This window comes from Equus quagga, chromosome 17 (genome assembly GCF_021613505.1).
Source record: "Equus quagga isolate Etosha38 chromosome 17, UCLA_HA_Equagga_1.0, whole genome shotgun sequence".
Lineage (NCBI taxonomy): Eukaryota > Metazoa > Chordata > Mammalia > Perissodactyla > Equidae > Equus > Equus quagga.
The window spans coordinates 18,625,219-18,646,708 of NC_060283.1; the positions used below are offsets into that span (position 1 = coordinate 18,625,219).

The following is a 21,490-nucleotide window of genomic DNA, read 5'->3' on the forward strand; positions in this document are numbered from 1 at the left end:
AGAATGGGAGGAAACAATTGCAAAGAAATATCTGATAAGGTGTTTGTATCCAGAATATATAAAACACTTCTGAAAGTTAGCAAGAAATAAAAACCCAATTAAAAAACAGGAAAAGGACTTGAATAGACCTTTCTCCAAAGAAGACTTGCAATTGGTCAGTAAGCACATTACAAGTTGCCCAGAATCGCTAATTACACTTATGTACTGTTCATGGAAATGTAAAATAGTGCAGTTGCTACCAAAACAGTATGACATTCTTCAAAAAATTAAAAATAGAATTATCATGTAATCCAGCATTTCCACTTCTGGGGATATACCTAAAAGAATTGAAAGCAGGGACTCACAGAGACATTTATACACTCATGTTAATAACAGTACTATTCACATTACTCAACGTGTATAAGAAACACAATTGTCCATTGACACATGAATAAACACAATGATATACATACATGCAATGGAACACTTTTCAGCATTAACATGAGGGAAATTCTTTCACATGCTATGACAGAGATGAATTTTGAGGACATTATTTTAAGTGAAATAAACCACTTATTTTTGATTAACTTTATATCTTATAACAGGTTTATATTTACAAGGAAGTTGTGAATATAATACAGAGAGTTCCCATATACACTCACTTTCCCCTGTTATCATTTTACATTGGTATGGTACATTTGTCACAGCTAATTAATCAATGTTAATATACTATTTTGAACTGAAACCCATATTTTATTCAGATTCCTTAGTTTTTACCTGATGCCTTTTTCCTTCCCCAGAATCCCATCCAGGATGCTGCATTACATTTAGTTGTCATATTTTCTTTGGTAGCTCCAGACAGTGATAATATCTCTCATTTTCCTTGTTTTTGATGACCTTGATAGTTTTGAAGAGTTGTACTCACGTCGTACATTTTGCAGAAAAGGCCTTAACTTGGGTTATTTTACCCATGATTAGACTGGGATTATGAGTTTTTGTGAGAAATACCAGAGAGGTGAAGTGCCATTTCAACACATCATATCAGTAGGTAGGTACAATCAACATGACTTACCACTCTCGGTTTGTTTTTTTTTTAATTTTATTTTTCCTTTTTTCCCTAAAGCCCCCTAGTACACAGTTGTATATGTTTTAGTTGTGGGCCCTTCTAGTTGTGGCCTCCACTTTTGGTTTTAACCTTAATCACTTGGCTATATATTTGCATATTTCTCCTTTGCAAAATTACTATTTTTCCTGTATTCTACACTGTGTTCTTTGAAAGGAAGTCACTATGCACAAATCCCACTTAAGAGGTGTAGAGCTCCTTGACTTTGTTTTTAATAAATATCAACTAATAAACAGTTACTCTATAACTTTTTGAGGGCAAAGTGTCTACATAATCATTTGGGATTATTGTTCATGAGAGGTTTGTCTGTTGTCTCATATTTATGACTTACGTGTTAAATTATTGACATCATTATGGACTCATGGATATTTATTTTATTTTATTTATTTATTATTTATTTTTTGAGGAAGATTGGCCCTGTGCTAACATCTGCTGCCAATCCTCCTCTTTTTGCTGAAGAAGACTGGCCCTGAGCCAGCATTCATGCCCATCTTCCTCTACTTTATATGTGGGACGTCTACCACAGCATGGCTTGCCAAGCAGTGTCATGTCATCACCGAGGATCCAAACTGGTGATCCCCATGCTTCCAAAGTGGAATGTGTGCACTTAGTTGCTGTGCCACTGGGCTGGCCCCTGGATATTTATTTTATACTTTGAGTTATGTTTCAATTCTGTGATTTAATTTGATGCTCAAAATTTTTTACACCTACACCGTTGGAAGTTCTTTCATTTGGCTCCTGTATCTCGTTGAAATATCTTCATCACTCTGTGCATGTGTGTGTGTATGTTTTTGAACTTCTTTACTTTCAAGGACTACTAGATACTCCAGTTCATCTTGTACACTTCCTACCTCAGACTTGTGTTTTCAAGACTGATGATTGAAATCCATTTTTATTTGAAGAAATTATGCTTTTATCTGGCATATATGTTGTTACTATATTTTACCATTTGAGCACTTAACTTTTGCTATGGCTTAGACAATGTATGCGATAAGGTACATAAAACAATTTATCCATTCTTTGTAATAAGTTAGATATTGATAAATATCAATGACCTTTTCACCCATGTCTTCTCTTCCTTGAAGACAGGGTACAGGACACTCAAGAATATACGTCACAACAATTGTATTGAAAAGTTTCAGCTATGATTTTGAGTTTCCTCAGCTGATTTTCTAAATATCTGTTATTTAACAGTAAAGATGAAATTTTAAATAATTTTCTAATTTATGGCAGATGTTCACCCTCTATTTTTTACTTACTTACGTCTCAGTATCTCCTTGTGTCATAAGAAAACGTTGAAAGACTCAGAAATATAATGAATCAGGAGAAGAATTATACTTTGGACTCATAGTATAATAAAAAAAGTAAAGTTTTTCCTGATAGATCCTGAACTTAGAACTTCAAAAAACTAGAAAGTTTTGAGAGAGAAAATAAAAAGAAATAAACTTAGTCATAGTGACAGATTAAAATAATTCCTGTGATGAACTGGGTCAGCTGGCTAAGTGTTCTTTCCTAAAATTTTATGTCTGTAACCTTTACACGGATCCTGTGTATTTCCTTCTCAACTGCTTGTCTTTTGTGGACATTTGTTACTCCTCAGTCACAGCTCCTAAGATGTTTGTTGCCCTATTAACAAAAAGAAAAATTATCTCCTATGTGGTGTGCATGTTACAACTCTTTTGGGGACATTTCTTTGGTTGCACTGAGATTTCACACTTTTTGTAATGACCTATGATTGTTATGTGGCTATCTGTAAACCCCTATATTATCTAACCATCATGGACCAGGACAGATGCGCTAAAATCTTGCTGGGGACCTGTGTATTTGAGTTCTAACACTCCATTATCCAAGTGATTCTGGGAGTCCAACTACTCCTTTGTAGACCCAATGAGATTGATCACTACTTATGTGATGTCCACCCTGTGCTGAAACTTACCTGCACAGACACATATGTTGTAGGGGTTGCTGTAACAGCCAATAGTGAAGCCATCACTCTGGAGAGCTTTCTTATCTTGCTAAACTCCTATGCCATCATCCTGGTGTCCCTGAGGAAGCAGTCAGCAGAAGGCAGGCTCAAAGCTCTGTCCACCTGTGGCTGTCACTGTGCTGTGGTCATCATCTTTGTTGGTTCCAATACTTTCATGTATTTGTACGCTGATATTACCTTTCAGAGGATAATATGGTGGCTGTATTTTACATAATTTTCACTCCCATATTAAATCCCTGATTTATACACAGAAATTCAGAAATGAAGAAGGCCATGAAGAAACGAGGGGGCAGAAATGTTTTCTGGAAGGCTAATGGTAAATAGTCGGAAGAAAAAATTTAAGCTGGATGATCTTAAATTTTCTCACCTGTACAATGAAGACAACAAAAGCAACTCACAGGTTTTTCCTTTTGGAGGAACAAATGAGAGAATAGGCCATTCTATAGAAATAAGGTATTTATTACTATTATTATTATTATTATTTGTTCTAATATTTCATGATAAGATAATTCTCTGAACTCTTTATGCCAGAGAAATCTTACTAAATTCAGATGTTCAGCATGATCATACTCAGCACCATTATTTTCTCCTCTGCATTTTTGCCCTTTGGTCATTTTCTTTAAAGAAAAAGAGTTTATCATCAAGTATGCAGGGCTGTTTTCTATGTTTAAAACTGCAGCTGATACATAACAAGCACTGAATATGTACATACTGTATGAAAAATAATAGAGATCTGAGATAAAGAGTTCTGATGTAAGCCCTCCAAAACATAGTGAAAACTAAACCTAGTAAGGTTGGAATGGGATGGGAGATGTGTGCAGAATGTGGAAGGGATAAAACACAGGCTTAAAAAACAAAAGAGCTACTTTCATCCTCTGGTCTTGGAAAAATATTTTTCCTTTCTCTAGAACTCGTTTTCTTTACCCAAGCAATAAGGAAATTGGCAAAGAAATACCTCTAAGATCCCCATTTTAATTATAACATCCCATTAATACATTTCTGTTAACTGACTCTAATCTTTACTTGTCATATGTAGCCAGGGGTCCCTATTAATGTAATGTGACTAATAGGAAAAACTAAAGAAACTAAATAAAAACAAAGACACTTGTGATGAATAGGTGACTGTCACTCAATCAAGAAAGTAAATACAATTTGCTGAAACCCATGGTTGTGAAACCATATTTCCTCCAATGTTCAACCAAGTAGCTTTACTGAATACAGTGAGCCATTTATCCCTGCTTCGTTGAGTACCCTAACCCAGTTTCCAACTGCAGACTCAAGAGAGACTCATTCTGGACAAAAAAATATGGCTTTCTTATAGACTTATGCTTGCCCTGGTGACACATTCCTGCTTCACTTTGTGCAACCTGAACTCCATTTTGCTACAGCAAATGAACACATCACTGATTATCTCTTTGTTATTGTGTTATTGTCTTTTTCACAAATCTGATTATTCAAGTTACTGCCTATACCCAGGTATGTGTTTATGGTGGTGGAATGTGAATGTGTGGGAACATGTATACATTACATTAAAGACTGTACATAGTACTTTTATAAAATGATCTCTGATGTTGGTACATTTACAGAATTAATGATCAGGAAGGTCAAAAGGCATAAAGACGTCTAGATTAGAAGTTATAATTAAGAAACCCTTGTCCTGGACCACACAAATCCATTTTTATTGTCCTAGTTCGGACATATATTCACTGGAATTTTATGGACCTCCATTTGCTCAATTTTAAAATGATGACTAGATCAGTACTTCTCAAACTTGTCTGATCATTGGAATCATCTTGAGAAATTTTTGAAAAGATAACAGTATCTATTCTAAGATTTTCTGATCCAGTAGGCCATGATTAAAGGGTATACAAAAATCTGTATTTTTAACAAGCTCCATTGATAATTTTTATACAGTGTCATACCAGGGAACTTTAGATTTGGACACAGTGGGACTAGATGATACTTGATGTTAGAGCACAAGAAGTCTGTGAGTCAATGGTCTCCAAAGAGCCCTACTTTTGGATATGTACACCCCTATTGGTTCTGCTAAGCAACACAAAGTGGGCTAAACTTGCACTGAAATTAGAAAATTGTGAAATAAATGATATCCATTTAATAACTTTTCTCCACAGTACTCTTTCCTTCACGTCTTTCCATTGAAGTTTTGACTATCAAGGGATATTAGTGATATTGAATGTCTGAAGTCCCCAAGAAGATAAAACATGACAGGTTTATGACTCTCAAAGACCAAGAAGTAGAACATATAAAATAGTATTCAGGTTTCTACCAGCGACTTTTTAAACATAGTCCTATTCACAAAAGTTCCTCAGAGTCAATCCCAATCAGATGAGCTTAGGGAGTCTCCTCTCAGCTCCTTGGAGAGAAATGGCAAAGAATCATGAGAATTCAGACTCCCTCATTTCAGTGTGGGTGAGTCTGGTCAACAACACCATTTTATTTCATGGATGTATGATTTCAACATTGGCTTACAGTTTTATAGTTTTATAACCTGGCTGTTATAAGATGTCAAGTGTGACTTTGATTATAGCCTTCACTGATGAAGATAAATGGCAACCTTTCTCGTTTCCCAGGTGAATAAATTAGTTTATTTTACAGTGGAAAAGAATAAAAATGTGTCTCGTTGTATCTTCTAAACAGTGATTATATTCTGTCCTCTGGAGTAGCATAAAATATTTTAAACGTTTCCATGCATTGCTCAATTGAATATGTAAAGATAGTTTTTATGTTCTTCTGCATGTTATCCCTTCCTCATTTAAACATATCCAGCAGGTTAAGACATTTCTCACATGTCAGAGCCTCTAGAATTTCACTCTTTTTATAGTAACCGAGCAGAAATGCCTCATTTGGCAGTGTTCTGATGTGTCCAGTTCTTGCATGATGATCAGTTCTGTTTTGTTTTGAGGTGTAATTCAATTTCATCACTTTGTTCAACTCTTCCCAATGGTTTTTACTATACATTTTTAAGATACATTTTAAGTTCAGTACAATGTAGAAACTGACACACAATGCTAAACTTTTATAACAGTCAATGGTACAGTCAAACATCAAATGTACAGAACATACAATTTCAACTTCAACAAAGACTAAAATAGCACTTCTATTTTATGCATGAGGAAAGTGATATACAGGAAGTATATCTTAACTTACCTGGAGGTCCGAAATTAAGCCCAGTCAAGGCTGAAATAGATTAGCTGTACCCCACTTTACCCAAAACTCATGAGTGAGAATTTAATGTTTATTGTATAAGCCATGAGTTTTGCAATGGCTTGTTACATGACACTACTGAGCTTATTGATTCAAGTATAGCATTGTCAAACTGTAGAAGTGGGAATTCTGAGGTATATTCTTGAATCAATAAAACCTCCAATATATTTAGTGCCAGGTACTTTGAAAGGAGTAGTATAACAGGGCAAGCTTGAGAGAATGGACATGAGGGACAGCAGATAATTTTGGTTCTATACATGAAGGATAAATTCTACACACCTATGTTTGAAATCAGTATTCCTTTCACTAATTCATCTGTGGATAACACATAGGAAGTTAAGGAAGTATTACTAACCACACTTGGGCAGATTCTTTTTCAACCTTGTTTTATTGATAATTACAAGAAGAGAGTTAACAAAAGATAAATAGGAGTCATATTCAAACAGACTTCTGAAAGGTCTGTTTCTTTTGGGAGAAACAAAATAGTGAATTTTTCACAATAAGAAAATTCGATTAATTACCAGAGAATGTGGCCTATATGTGCATCAGTGACAGACTTATCAAAAATAAACACCAGAAATGGATGGATGCTTGCCCATGCAGCAATAGACGTCTCTGTTCTCCTCACTTTCCTGAATTGGATAACCGTCATGATGAGGTAATCACCACTAGGAGGTCAATATCAAATCTAAACCCTGACTTAATCTTCTATTGTCTTTCTTATCTCTTTTTTAATATACTTTATTATTTTTCTTCCCCCCCATATGTTCTAAGTTCTCTAATTTATCAGGCAGTACACGTGTCAGGGTGTTTTTGGAAGAGAAAAATTATTGCAGAAATCCTCATCAGTTTATAGTCAGTCTCTGTAAATGTACTCCTAACTTTAAAACTTAGATTCCTTCGGAAAAAGGACAAACATTCTTTAAGTATGTGCAATGCAGTTTCTCAGCTTGGACTATGGTGAAGAGGATGGAGCAACAGAAAATGACAGGAATGCCTCTTATATTTGAATACTTGGTGAACCCACCCTGTAGGCTTCAGTTCCTCAGGTGTATACTGTGCTAGTGGATGAGCCTAGATGATATCACCGTCTCTTCCAATTCACAAAGCTTCAGGATTCTTGTATAAATAAAGGAAACATCTCAATATAAAAAAGATTATTTTGGCACATGCTCCAGTTTTCAGTTGGTTTTACCTACTTCTTAGTCTAATCTTTATTTCTTCCTCATATGAGGGCTTGCCTAAGTGGAAATGAGACATATTTGTATAGTTTTAATGATGGAAGAAAACATTAAAATATGCTATTAGCATAAGGAAGAGTGAGGATTATCAAAATGCACCCAGGAACATTCATCTCTTCAGCTATCTGCCTTCTTAAGCTCAGTGCCTTTCACAGGCTGGGAGATTGTCTATGTGGCATAGTTACAAAGAGTATTGCATTGTATACTCATGAAGACTTTTAAAATCAAGTTGTAAATACAGTCATAGAATTACATTTATAGGATTGAAAAAAGACATTCGTCATCCAATTTGAAACTTCTAGTTACAGTTATCTCTTGGCATCCTTCTGGAATTGGTTTCAGGACCTCCTGCTCCATTCCAAAATAGAAGAATGATGAAATCTCTTGCATAGAATGGCACAGTTATTTTCATATAACCTATGTACATTGTCACGTATACTGTGACTCATATTTACGTTACTTACAATACCTAATATAATATAAATTCTATGTAAACAGTTGTTATACTGTACTGTTTAGGGAATAATGACAAGAAAAAAGTCTGTGCATGTTCAGTAGAAGTGCAACCATCAAAGGACTTTGAATCCATGGTTGGTTGAATACACTGACGGGGAACCAGCAAATACAGAGGGCCAACTGTACTGTAATATGTCTTCTGGTAGGGTACTGAGAGGCATTTACAATAACTTCCATAGATATTGTGTGAATAGTATAATTACATCGTATTGCATTGTTTTAGAAGCATGAGGTGTTAATGTAAAGAATTAAAATACACAACAACACTTGTAAAATTATAGGCATTCTTTTATTTTTTCTTGCAATGAAACCACAAAAATTTGGACGTTCTTAGGACTTCTATCTGTGACAGGTATCTCAGTTGAGATACCTGTTTCCTAAAGCAGGGCACAACTGCTGAACCATGCAGTCTTCACAATTTGCCCTGATAAGAGTCTTATAATGCCCTCTATGTCAGGGATCATGAAGGACAGAGTGTCCTAGAATGTCAGACATAAGTTCCAGAATGTCAGAAGTGGAAGAGAACTGGAGATCATCTATTCTACATCCACTTGTATACAGTCTCTGAAAAGTAAGAGAAAGAGAGTGGCTGAAGGGCCTTCTTTCTTAGAGGCTTGCAACTTTTTTCTTCCTTCTTCTCTACAAAGCCTCCCAGTACATAGTTATATATTTTAATTGTGGATCCTTCTAGTTATGGCATGTGGGATTCTGCAAAGCATGGCTTGATCAGTGGTGCTAGGTGCAATGCCAGGATCTGAACTGGCAAAATCCTGGACCGATGAAGCTGAGTGCATGAACTTAACCACTCGGCCATGGGGCTGCCCCCGAGGCTTGCAAATTTTGATAACAGCACGCCACCTTTATGAAACTGCTATAATTTTCAACATTAATAATTCTGTGGATAGAGGAGGATACAGCAAGGGGCTCAATCACCAGATGCTTTATTTCATTTGCAATAGCTTGTCTTGGCACCACACTTTCCTCATGGCATTCTTCATGTATGTGTTTCTCAGTGTGTAAATGAGAAGTTTAAACATTGGGAAATAATGGTATAATATAGAGCAAAACCCTTTCTGTTAGTGACAGAATCAGCCATGAGGACATAGGTGAAGATGAGGGGCAAGAATAACATGAACAGGACAGTGATATGTGAGCCACAGGTGGAGAAGGCTTTGTGGAGACCTTTGGATGAGCGGGTCCACAGGTTGGAAAAATTTATGATGTGAGAAATTACCAAGGCAACAAAGGTCAAAATGGACTTTACCCTTGTTGTGGTAATGATGGCAAAGACCAACAGTCTGGGGTCCATGCAGGCCAGTTTCAGCAAGGGGGATATATCACATAAATAGTGGTCTATCTGACTGGGGCCACAGAATGGGGGGTTCAATAATAATCAATAAATGTATGATTGAATGGATAAATGCTCTGATAATAGAGGTCATCACAAGGACAAAGCACAACTGTCTGTTTATGATGACTATATAATGAAGGAGTCTGCAGATGGCTTCATAGTGGTCATAGACCATGGACACCAACATTAAGATCTCAGTGGTGCCAAAGAAATGGGCATAAAAATTCTGGGCCATACAGTCATTGTAGGAGATGGTCCTCCACTGGGCCAGTAATTTTGTCATCAGTTTGGGGGCCACCATGGAGGTGAAGCAGACATCCATGAAGGACAGATAGCTGGGGAAAAAGTACATAGGCTGCTCACTGTGGTGGCTGCCCCTGATGGTGAGATGAATGAGCAGGTTTCCTGAGAGTATTGTGATATAGCATTGTGAGAACATGACAAAGCAGGCAACATTTGCATCCTCATCACTAAAGCATCCCAGGATGATAAATTTTGTGATATTTTCATGTCCCGTTGCTTCTGTGCATTTGATTCTGTAGAGGGGGTTGTTAATATACCTGAAACACTCAACTTTTTAAAATTTTATTTATTTTAAAAGTCGTTCATTTATTCAAAAACATACATTGATTTTTTTATGTTGCAACCACTATAATTACCGGTAAGGGTACAGTAGTGTACGAAGTACATACACTCTCTAGGCACAGATGGAGTACACTTCAGTACAGCAGACATACAGTCACAGTAAGAGCACACATCATTAGTTAGTTGCAAGTATGCTGAATTCCAAAGTCTCTCACTTGCCATGAATAACAAGTTGAATACTTAAAAGATGAAGCATTCTTTTTCAGGTCAATTTTGAAATGCAATTTCAGTATTATACTTTAAAATTGATCATGAATCTCTGGTGTGTATAAAACAGCACTGAGTTTATCTTTTCATCAAGGCCAGGAAGGTCACTGTAATTCTCAATCCTTCCCAGTGACTAAAGCTGTGTCAAATCCTGAAAGTTGAGTAATGTTATTAGACTTCCATGAGCGCATGATTTTAAATATTAGACCTCTGGGTGACAATTTTGCAAAGTGCCTTTAGAACCTCCGCATGAACATTAAAAAAATAGAGGGAGAGAGAGCAACAAGAAAGTCTTTGGGGAAAAGTGTTCCTCCACTGTATGAGCTTCCAGTACATTTATGGCTTCCTAGAACTGACCTTATTTCCCAATTCACTTCCCATCTAACCCAGGAGTTCTCATTATTTTTATCATTTGGCCACACTTTCTGACATCCTTTTATGACAGAACTCTTGGAGCGGCAAACTACATCCAGAATCTTCTTCACTCAATCTGTTTCACCACTTTGCATCTCTGATTTGAACCACTTACTTTCTTTTCCAGGTTCATTGCACACTCCTGGGATGAAGTCTTGGAATATTTTAGTTAAAAAAACCAATATTTCTTTGGTGCAAAACATTACACTCTACCTCTTACTTCCTTTCTCCAATGTGATCTAAAGTGTATCACAAAACTGCTAAAGTGGTCAAGGCTGTCTTAGAAAAGATAAACCCTACACATTGATAAAATTTGTCAGCCTCTTTGTGAAGAGTTGTAATGGCAATTGAACACTGCCCTCTATTCCATCTGAATTCATATTACATTGTTTTAGAAAATTTACATTAGACATACAAAGCATTCTTTAATAGGATTTTAAGAAGTTCATGGACTATTTATTTAAATCATATACATGAACCCCAAGGAAACACGTGGTGGTCTGATTTCTTGCAAAATCTCTGGAAGTGTTGCTGTCACCCAAGCAAAACTCCAACTTCAATGGTTCTGGCTGAGGTGTGGTTTGTTTAAAATAAAAAGTTAAAGATTTTTTAACTATTATTTACTTGTTTTTAAAAAGAGAATCCCCTCCTTGAGCATAGAATTGTGTTAAAAGACATAAAGTAATTGAAACAAATAAAGAGATATACCACGTTTATGGTTAGAGAGGATATATATAAAAATGATGTACATTCTTCCCAAATTAATCATTGCATTCAACAAATAAAACAAAAGTTCTGACAAAAGTTTTCGTGAAATTTGAAAATCTGATTCCAGAATTCAAAAACAGCTACTATCTGGAGTAATTAAACTAACTTTTTAAAACAAAGAATAAAGATGATAGACATAACTTTCAGAATGGAATTATAGTATAAAACTAAAACAATTAAAGAGTTGATAAAAAATAGATATATGTGCTTGAAGACAGCCAACAAATAAACACATAAATATATTTGGGTTTATGTTTGAAGTGAAATTTCAAATCGACATGAAATAATGATCTTAACTGATGTTGGGAGTGTGAATCTCCCCCTAGAGAAAAAAATACCTCACAAGGCACAAAAAATTATATGCCAGATGATTGAAAGGTACAAATGTATCAAAAAAAACTAGAAAAAATATTTGAGAAGTAATTAGAATGGATTTATATTGTAAGCTAAGGAAATTTTTTAAGGAAAACACAAAAAGCAAATACATAAAGAAGACATTTAATCCATTTAAAATTTCCTTATGACAAAATTCCATATGAATAAAATATTTTAAACAGTAATGAAATGGTAGTAAATATAAAGACTATAATTCAATAATATAAAGATAAGTAGCCTAATTTTCTAAAAGGACAAAACATTTGACAAGGCAATACACAGAAAGGAAATTACTACTGTCAGTGTCGCAATCCACTGTACACATCAGGATAGATGCGGAGAGGGCTGATCACCACTCTGAGTTTATTATAACCAGCGTTTCAATATATACATAGCTCACATCTGTTAAACATACACAGGTGTTCTGGATGAAGTAATTAGCGAATGCCAAGAATTCTTAGTGATTTCTCAAGGAGCCCTCCCTCGACCTCTGTTTTGATATTATCATGTTATTGCTGTTCTCATATATTTTTATCTTGGAGCAGGTAAGGTCTCCTAGGCAACGGCCCCTACTGCTCCAGATATCGATATCGTGTCTCCATCTGTGCCCCCAGGTGACCGCACCTGTCTTATGTTGCCTCCTCCTGGAGGTCTTACCCGTCATTGGCTGACTCGCCTTCTCACCTCTGGGTCACAGTTTGTTGGTAAGCCTTTTCCAGTGATTATTAACTCTTCCTGCGTAGGGGTGGCTACAACTACTAGGCAATAGTATATATAAAAATACTCAACCTCATTAAAATCAGGAAAATTCAGGTTAAACAATGAGATACTACTTTCACTAATCAACTTCCTAAAAATAAAATTTGAAAATCCTCTTCATAGGCAAGGGAAAACAGGATTGAAACAAAAAAACAACCCACTAATTGGGAAAAAATATTTACAACTTATTTATCTGACAAAGAGTTAATCTCCATAATATATAAAGAACTCACACAGCTCAACAATAAAAAATCAAACAACCCAATCAAAAAATGGGTAGGGTACATGAATAGACATTTCTCCATAAAAAAGGACAAAATCGTCCCATTCACAACAACATGGATGGACCTTGAGAATATTAGTTAAGTGAAACAAGTCAGATAGAGAAAGACGAACTCTGTATGACTTCACTCATAGGTGGAAGTTAACATATAGACAAAGAAAACTGATTCGTGGTTACCAGGGGAAAGGGGGAGTGGGGGAGGGAACAACAGGTGAAGTGGTGTACCTACAACATGACTAACAATAATGTACAACTAAAATTTCACAAGGTTGTAAACTATCATAATCTTAATAAAAGGAAAAAAAAAAGCCTATTCATATAACATTTTGATGTGTGATCCAGTGAAAATACCCCCAAAAGTATACAAAAATATATTTCTTGCAGACTTGTTCAAATTTGGAAAATGGAAATGATCTAAATATCCGACAATAGAATGGAAATAATGTGTAGTATGGAAAACTAGGCAGAAATTTAAGTGTGGGATCCATGCGGAACATCTACCATGATACAAATCACTAAGATATACTTTTAAGTGGAAAATGTGCAACAGTGCACAAAGATAATCACAGTATGATAACTTATATGTTAAAAAAGAATGCCAACATAATATAAGGTAGTTTCTATGAGAACCTCTGTGCCTATAAATTAACAGGAAAAGGTGTGGAAGGAAAGATTTACTACTCAAAAATAGAGGAGATGATGGCCACAGAGATTTTAGTGTTAAACAATATTTCACTTTCTTTATTAAAGAGATTATATTTCAGCATTATTTGCATAATTAAAGTTAATTTAAAAACTCACTATTTTTAATGTTGTTGAAGCAGAATACAATGCATAATGAATGAAATTAAACAACAAAAATGTATAAACCATAATCCTTTAGTGGAATTCAGTAAACCTATGTAACTTACCAAATTGTTTCCTCTATTACTTTATTAAATGTAGACATAGATGCTATTCTCCAAGCATTATATGCCATTAATTGTCATTAAAAAAAGAAATGTGACTATAGAGATACATTTCTACTCCCCCAGTTCTTCAGGGGGAGATATTTGCTATAACAAAACAGGAAACATGTCTATATCTGCATCTACATTTATACCAATATCTGCATCTCTTTTTACACCTATATCTGAATTTGGTTTTTATAGCAACATTAAAAAGTCGAGTTATACTTTTACAATCCTGACAGGATTTAAACAAGTTCCAAGATGTTCTTTTAAATCTAATAGCTGTTATTATTGAGGACTCAAGTTTATAATTTGCTATTTTTCATGGCTTCCTATTTTGCGGGACTAACTCTGGCTCTTATAGCTTTAATCAGAGGAAAAAATAAATTTGTAACAAAGGATGCTGAATAATCATTTTCTGCTACTCAAAAGGTTAGCAGCCTCTGATATGTGTGGACTCAATAGAAATGAAATCATATTTAAAGCTTCTAATTACCTGAATCCATCATCTCTGCTGCAAGGACTTCATTAAGAAAATCTACACTGAACAGCATCTTAAAAGGGGTAGTCAGGACACAATGTGTACCCTGTCTTATGACAAACTCTAAAAAAGAATAAAAAAGGGAGAAAATACTTAACTCCTATTTTCAGGGTCATCTTTTTGTCCAGAGTCTCAAAGAAAATGTTTCTTAAGAAACAAAACTGACTACTGTTCAAATCCTAAATGGCAATTGTATATGCAAAGGAGAAAAGTTATCACAGTGAATGAGAGTGCTTGAGTTATAGTAAATGGTTCCACAATATGGACCACAACTTAACTGTTGAATAATCTTAGGCAAGGTACATGATCTCTCAGCCTTTATTCATCTGTAAAACAGAGATAATAATAACACTTACCACATAGGATTCTTGTAAGAGTCAAAATAAAAGCTCCATATAAAACATTTACGTGTAGATATGTGCATCCACTATATTGAAAGAATTAACAAAATATAATCTCCTTTAGTACTAATTGTAAAGGACCAATATTCTAAAAATGTTTCACCATTTATAAGACTGGAGGCTCAGGCAATCAATATTCTTCAGTGAACTTATTTATTTATTTATGTATTTTGGGGGAAGATTAACCCTGAGCTAACATCTGCCACAAATCCTCCTCTTTTTGCTGAGGAAGACTGGCCCTGAGCTAACATCCATGCCTATCTTCCTCTACTTTAAATGTGAGATGCCTGCCACAGCATAGCTTGACAAGTGGTGTGAAGGTCCACACGTGGGATCTGAACTTGCAAACCCCGGGCTGCCGCAGTGGAACATGCTAATTTAACAGCTGTGCCACTGGACCAGCCCCCCAATGAATTTATGTTGGGGTTCCAGATTTTCGAAAATGTTATGTTGGGGCTATGAAATCTTTGATAAAGATCCTCAACTATGGGAAACTGAGCCTTGTTATCTTAATTCATACAATTAGCTAATTCTTTCCTTATTCATTTATTTATACAAGCTTATTTAGCATATATAAAGCAAGCTTATTTGTACAATTGGACATGCATTTTTAAGATAAATTAAGAATCATAAAAATACATGTTTTCATTAACTGTTAATGTTAATAACTGTGAGTTCTCATCAAATATTTAATCAGTAGTTTAATCAATAGTCTCCTTTCTTCCTATGATGTTATTTCATTTCTAACTACTTCAACTGTCTTACAACTTCAGGAACAAAATTCTAAGAAATTTCTCAGGTGGCCTTCAGTGACTACTTTGTGATGAAGGAAATACTCTTTCCTTTTCTCTAATGGATTATTTATAGCTTTTCTTATAATACTACATACAGTTGTCTAAATTCAATTATCTGTGTTCTTCCTTTAGCTTACTTTTTGTAATAAGAATCCTTGAAATGTATGTATTCTCAGGATTTTATTCTCCATAGTTCAAAACCCAATGCATTCAACAATGCAGGTGCTTAGTAAGTGCTTATAAATGTAACTTCCTCAATTACTTTTTAACATATGATATTCATCTGATTCTTTTAATACTTTTCTGATTACAAAATACATGAATATGATTAATCTACTGCAGCCTTATATCTATTATGTATAGTATACAGATAAACATGCTTCCAATTTATATATTGAGAAAGAAAAAAACTGAGGTCAATTTAAAATAATTTAATAAATCACCTCCACAACGTGGAGTAGAAGATGTTGTAATCTCTGAACAGCACCACATGGCCCTGTAAGATTTGACGACTCTGACACTCATAAAAATGATCATCATAACCATTTGACATTTTTTGCACATGAATCCTTGGTCCTTAAAGAATGTAACGAAAGCCTTAAGATTTTTAATATGGCATTGATATTAATGCATGTTTTTGTGCATGTCTTTGTGTATGAACATATATCCCTTTTTTTCCAGAGGTGTGTTAGCAATTTTCCTCATGTTCTCAAGGGAATAAGACACAAAAATGGGTAACAATGATCTGGAGACAAAAAAAAAAAAAACTAGTAAAATAGCCCATCTTCTAGTAACTACTGTACTTACTTTAATCAAGTTTTGCCAACTTCAGAATGGCTAAATTTGTCAAAACAATGATAAACAGTCAATGAGTTTAGTGGGGAGGTCACACACGAGAGCTGAAAGAAAAGCATTCAGAAAAAGGTGGAAAATAGATAAGGGTGGAATAGAGTGTGAGGTGGATCTTTCTATCCTAACAATCTGTTTTATTTCAGAGGCCAAAGTGGGAATCATTGCTTTCCTTAAGGATTCTCTCCTTAACTACCCAACACTCCCTGATTTGGTTACACTAGACTTCCGCCTTTGGGAGAATTCTTACACTCCTTTTATTTCTACACAAAATTTACCATTTTCTGTGGAAATGAGGCTAACAGGTTGTCTCAAGATTCTTTATTCCTCAAAAGCCCAAATAAAAGAATGATAAAAAAACTCCCCTCTCACATAGATGGACATTTTGCCTTTCAGCTTTATTATTTAGATTTTAGCCTACACATTGTCATGTTTCCTCTGAACATTCCATGAGGAGTAGTTATTCAGCTTTCCAAACTAAATCTGAGATGCATGTCAGCTGCAAAACTATATTTTTATGCTATCATTTTAGAAACATGCACAGAGTACTACTTCTATATTGTGATATACAAGATTCTATTTAAAGCTGACAGTAGGTGACAGAAAAGCTCTCATTCTCCAGAAGCTATGTCAGGGTCACCACCTCTATTAAACTTTGTTCTAATTTCTAGCTAGGCATAAAGTCTTCTAACTTTAGATGTGCATAGTGAGCACTTATCTTGTTCATGTACCTTACATGAAAAGCATTTGTGGAGAATGGAAGAGAGATTTTGTCAAGATGGCAGCATAGGCAGACTCTGAATTCACCTCCTCCTATGAACACAACAAGGTTACAACTATTCTTGTAAAAATTACCCCTGAGAGCGAACTGAAAACTGGTTGAAAAGAACTCCCACAATAAGAGACTGTCCTGACTGAGTCAGAAGAGGCAGAAATTGCTCCTGGAGAGAAAAAAGTCACCTTTACAAGCCATAGAGCTTCATAGCCAGCTGGCCAGGAGCAGCCCTCAGGTATGTAGCCTTCCCTGGAAGAGTATGGGACCTGAGCAGGACTGCTTTACCACTATAAGCATACTTCAGACTGAGCACAGCTGAGATGAGTTTCAAAAATCTGCCTTCCCTGGCTATTAACTACAACTGGGAATACCCCCACAAAAGCTATTGGACATAAGTGGGAAAACCCAGATCTTAAAGGGCCCATGCACAAATTCACTCATCTCAGAAAGCAACCTAAAATCACTAGAAAGAAAGGTGCAAAGTCCTTTGGTGAAAAAAGACTCACAAGGTAGGCTCAGCTCCATCTCAGTGAGATGTGAGACCTCTCCAGGGACTGAGACATTGGTGGCAGCAGTTATTGTAACCTAGTACAGACATGCTGACACAGATGCTGGCAGACACAATTGGAGTACTTCCCTTGGTTTATTAGCCCAGGGGTCTGCCACACCCACTAGAAAGTGATTTCATCCAGCTCAGCCAGGGCAGGCAGCCTGCCCTAGGTACTGGCCCCATCCAACAGCAAGCCCTCAGGCTACTTGTCAGCCTGTATAGAGTGGCTACCTTGATTATTAGCAGGCAGGCCAGTGTGTCTGCGTCTGTAGGGCAGGGCCTGCATGAGGATCAGGTGGAGTGTGAAGGGAATTGTGGAGAGTGTGGGGCCTCTACAGTGGGGTGATTGAGTATGCTCCAGGGGGTTGGCATGTGTGCACAGGCCAGGATTGTCTTGATGTAGTGTGTGGACTGGTGGGGGGGTGTGGCTTATCAGTGCCAGAAGACCTGTACTTCTCAAACAGCCTCATAGTGGGTCAGCCCCATCTTCCAAAGCATGAAACATTTGGGTGTTCTGTGGCTGGGGTCAGCCCCAAACAGCTGTAATCTGGAGAGAACCCACAACAGCCTTGCAGGTCTGAAGCATACAGCAATTGTAAGCCCTTGAGCCTAGAAATCAGCCAGACTGGGTGCCTACTCACTTAACAGAAAAACTGCAACAGGAGTGTGCTATTAGACCTTGCAGTCAACTCTGCAGGGGCTTCCCAAACCCAATTTACAAACAGCAAGGCATTGGGGGAAGCCTAGACTCCCTGGATACCTGAAGTAAGAGCAACTCTGCCACAGAAGAAGGACACATGCAGCCCACACAAGTGTCAATCCTAGAACATTTGGAGTGGTGACAAGAGGGAAGCACACTTCCGGGCCTCAAAAAGTGTCTCTTACTTAAAGCCACTTCTCCAAGATCAGGAGACATAGCTAAACCACTTAATACAAAGATATAAGCACAGAAAAAGAGGCAAAATGAGGAGGCAAAGCAATACATTCCAAATAAGGCAACAGAACAAAACCAGAGATAAAGAACTAAATGGAACAGAAATAAAAAAAAAATAATGTAATTGACAAAGAATTCAAGAAAAAAGTCATAAGGTTTCTCAATGATCTTGGGAAAATATTGGATGGACACAGTGAGAACATCAACAAAGAAGTGGAAAATATGAAAAAATAACCACTCAGAAATGAAGAATACAATACTGGAAATGAAAAATTCACTAGAGGAATTCAATAGCAGAGTAGATGATCCAGAAGAATGGATCACCAAGTTGAATGAAAGACTAGAAGAAATCACCCACACTGAACAGATAAAATAAAAAAGCATCAAAAAGAATGAGCACAGTCTAAGGGAACTCTGGGACAATATCAAACACATGAACATTCATATTAAAAGTGTTCCAGAAGGAGAAGAGAGACACAAAGGGGCAGAGAATCTATTTGAAGAAATAATACTTGAAAACGTTCCTAACCTAAAGAAGGAAACAAGTATCCAAGTACAGGAAGCACACAGAGCACCAAATGAGATAAATCCAAAGAGGCCCACAGCAAGACACATTATAATTGAAGTGTCCAAACTAAAAGATAGGAGAGAAACCCTAAAAGCTGTAAGAGAAATAGAGCAAGTGACATATAAAGGGAATCCCATAAAGCTATCTGCTGACTTTTCAGCAGAATCCCTACAGGCTAGAAAAGAGTAGCATGATATATTTAAATTGCTGAAAGGAACAAACCTACAGCCAAGAATACTCTGTCCAGCAAGGTTATCATTCAGAATGGAAGGAGAGATAAAGACTTTCCAAGAGAAGCAAAAACTAAAGGAGTTTATCACCAAGACACCAGTTCTACAAAAATGTTAAAAGGAATTATTTAAGAGGGAAAGAGAAGATGACAAATAGGAATAAGAGAATTATTTTTTAAAAAGGCAATAAAATCACTGGTATAGGCAAAAATACAGGAAAGGTAGCGGATCAATCACCTGTGAAGATAATATGAAGGTGAAAAGACAAAAGGTCTAAAATTTTCTATTTCAAAGATGAGAGGGTAATGGACACACACACATAAAACGAGAGGTTATATATGATAACAAAAACATAAAATGTGGAATGAGATGAGAAAAGAGTACAGCTTTTAGAAAGAGGACAAACTAAAGAGAATATCAATGCAACATAGATCGCTATATATTTAGATTATTATACACGGGCCTGTGGGTAATCACAAACAAGAAACCTACAATAAATACACAAATAAGTAAAAGAGAGGAAATCAAACATATTACCAAAGAAACTCATCAAGCCACAAGGGAAGAGAGCAAGATAAAAGAAAGGCACAAAGAAGAACTACAGAAACACCCAGAAAAAAGTTGCAAAATCACAATAAATGCAATTTTATCAATAGCTACTCTAAATGCCAATGGACTAACTGCTCCATTCAAAAGGCATACGGTGACCAACTGGATTAAAAAAAAACAAACATGTAAATGCTGCATACAAGAGACATACTTCAGACCTAAAGACACTCACAAACTGAAAGTGAAGGGATGGAAAAAGATACTCCATGCAAATGGCAAAGAAAAGAAAGCTAGGGTAACAATACTTATCTCAGACAAAATAGACTTTAAAACAAAAACTGTAACAAGACACAAAGAGCACTAAATAATGATAAAGGGACCAATCCAACAAAAGCACATAACACTTGTAAATATCTCTGCCCCCAACATAGGAGCACTAAAATATATAAAGTGATTATTAGCAGCTATAAAAAGAGAAATAGACAGTAACTCAGTAATAGTAGGGGACTTTAATACTCTACTTACACCAGTGTATAGATCATCCAAACAAGGTCAATAAGGAAACATTGGTCTTAAAAGACACATTAGACTAAATGGACTTAGTAGTTATAGATAAACATTCCATCCAAAAACCACAGAATGCACATTCTTTTCAAATGCACATGGAACATTCTTCAGGATTGATCAAATGTTAGGATACAAAACACGTCTCAATAAATTTAAGAAGATTGAAACAATACCAACCATCTTTTCTGAGCACAAAGTATGAAACCAGAAATCAACTACAGGAAGAAAATCAGAAAAGCCAAAAATATATGGAGATCAAGCAAAATGCTACTGAACAACAATTGGGTCAACAAAGAAACCAAAAAATACCTGGAGACAAATGAAAATGAAAATAAGATATGCCAAAATCTATGGGATATAGCAAAAGCAGTTCTAAGAGGGAAGTTTATAGCAATTCAGGCCTACCTCAACAAACAAGAAAAATCCCAAATAAGCAATCTAACAGTGCATCTAAATGTACTGGAAAAAGAAGAAACAACGGAGCCCCAAATCAGCAGAAAGAAGGTAATAATAAAAATCAGAGCAGAAATAAATGAAATAGAGATTAAAAGAACAATAGAAACAAACCATTGAAATAAAAAACTGGTTCTTTGAAAAGACAAACAAGATTGGCAAACATTTAGCTGTATTCACAAAGAAAAACAAGAGAGAAGACTCAAATAAATAAAATGAGAAACCAAAGAGGAGGAATTACAAAATTTATTACAGAAATACAAAATATTACAAGAGAATGCTATGAAAAGCTATATGCCAACAAATTGGATAACCTACAAGAAACGGATAAATTCTTAGAATCACACAACTTTCCAAAACTGAATCCAGAAGAAATAGAGAATTTGAATAAACCAATTCAGTAAGGACATCAAAACAGTAATCAAAAACCTCCCCAAAAATAAAAGTCCAGGACAG

At 35.8% G+C, this 21,490-nt stretch overlaps 1 pseudogene; it reads right to left on the bottom strand.

The window, feature by feature from the left end:
- Positions 1-9,012: 9,012 nt before the first annotated feature.
- LOC124228535 (olfactory receptor 4P4-like) lies at positions 9,013-16,112 on the bottom strand (annotated as a pseudogene).
- Between the last annotated feature and the right edge of the window lie 5,378 nt (positions 16,113-21,490).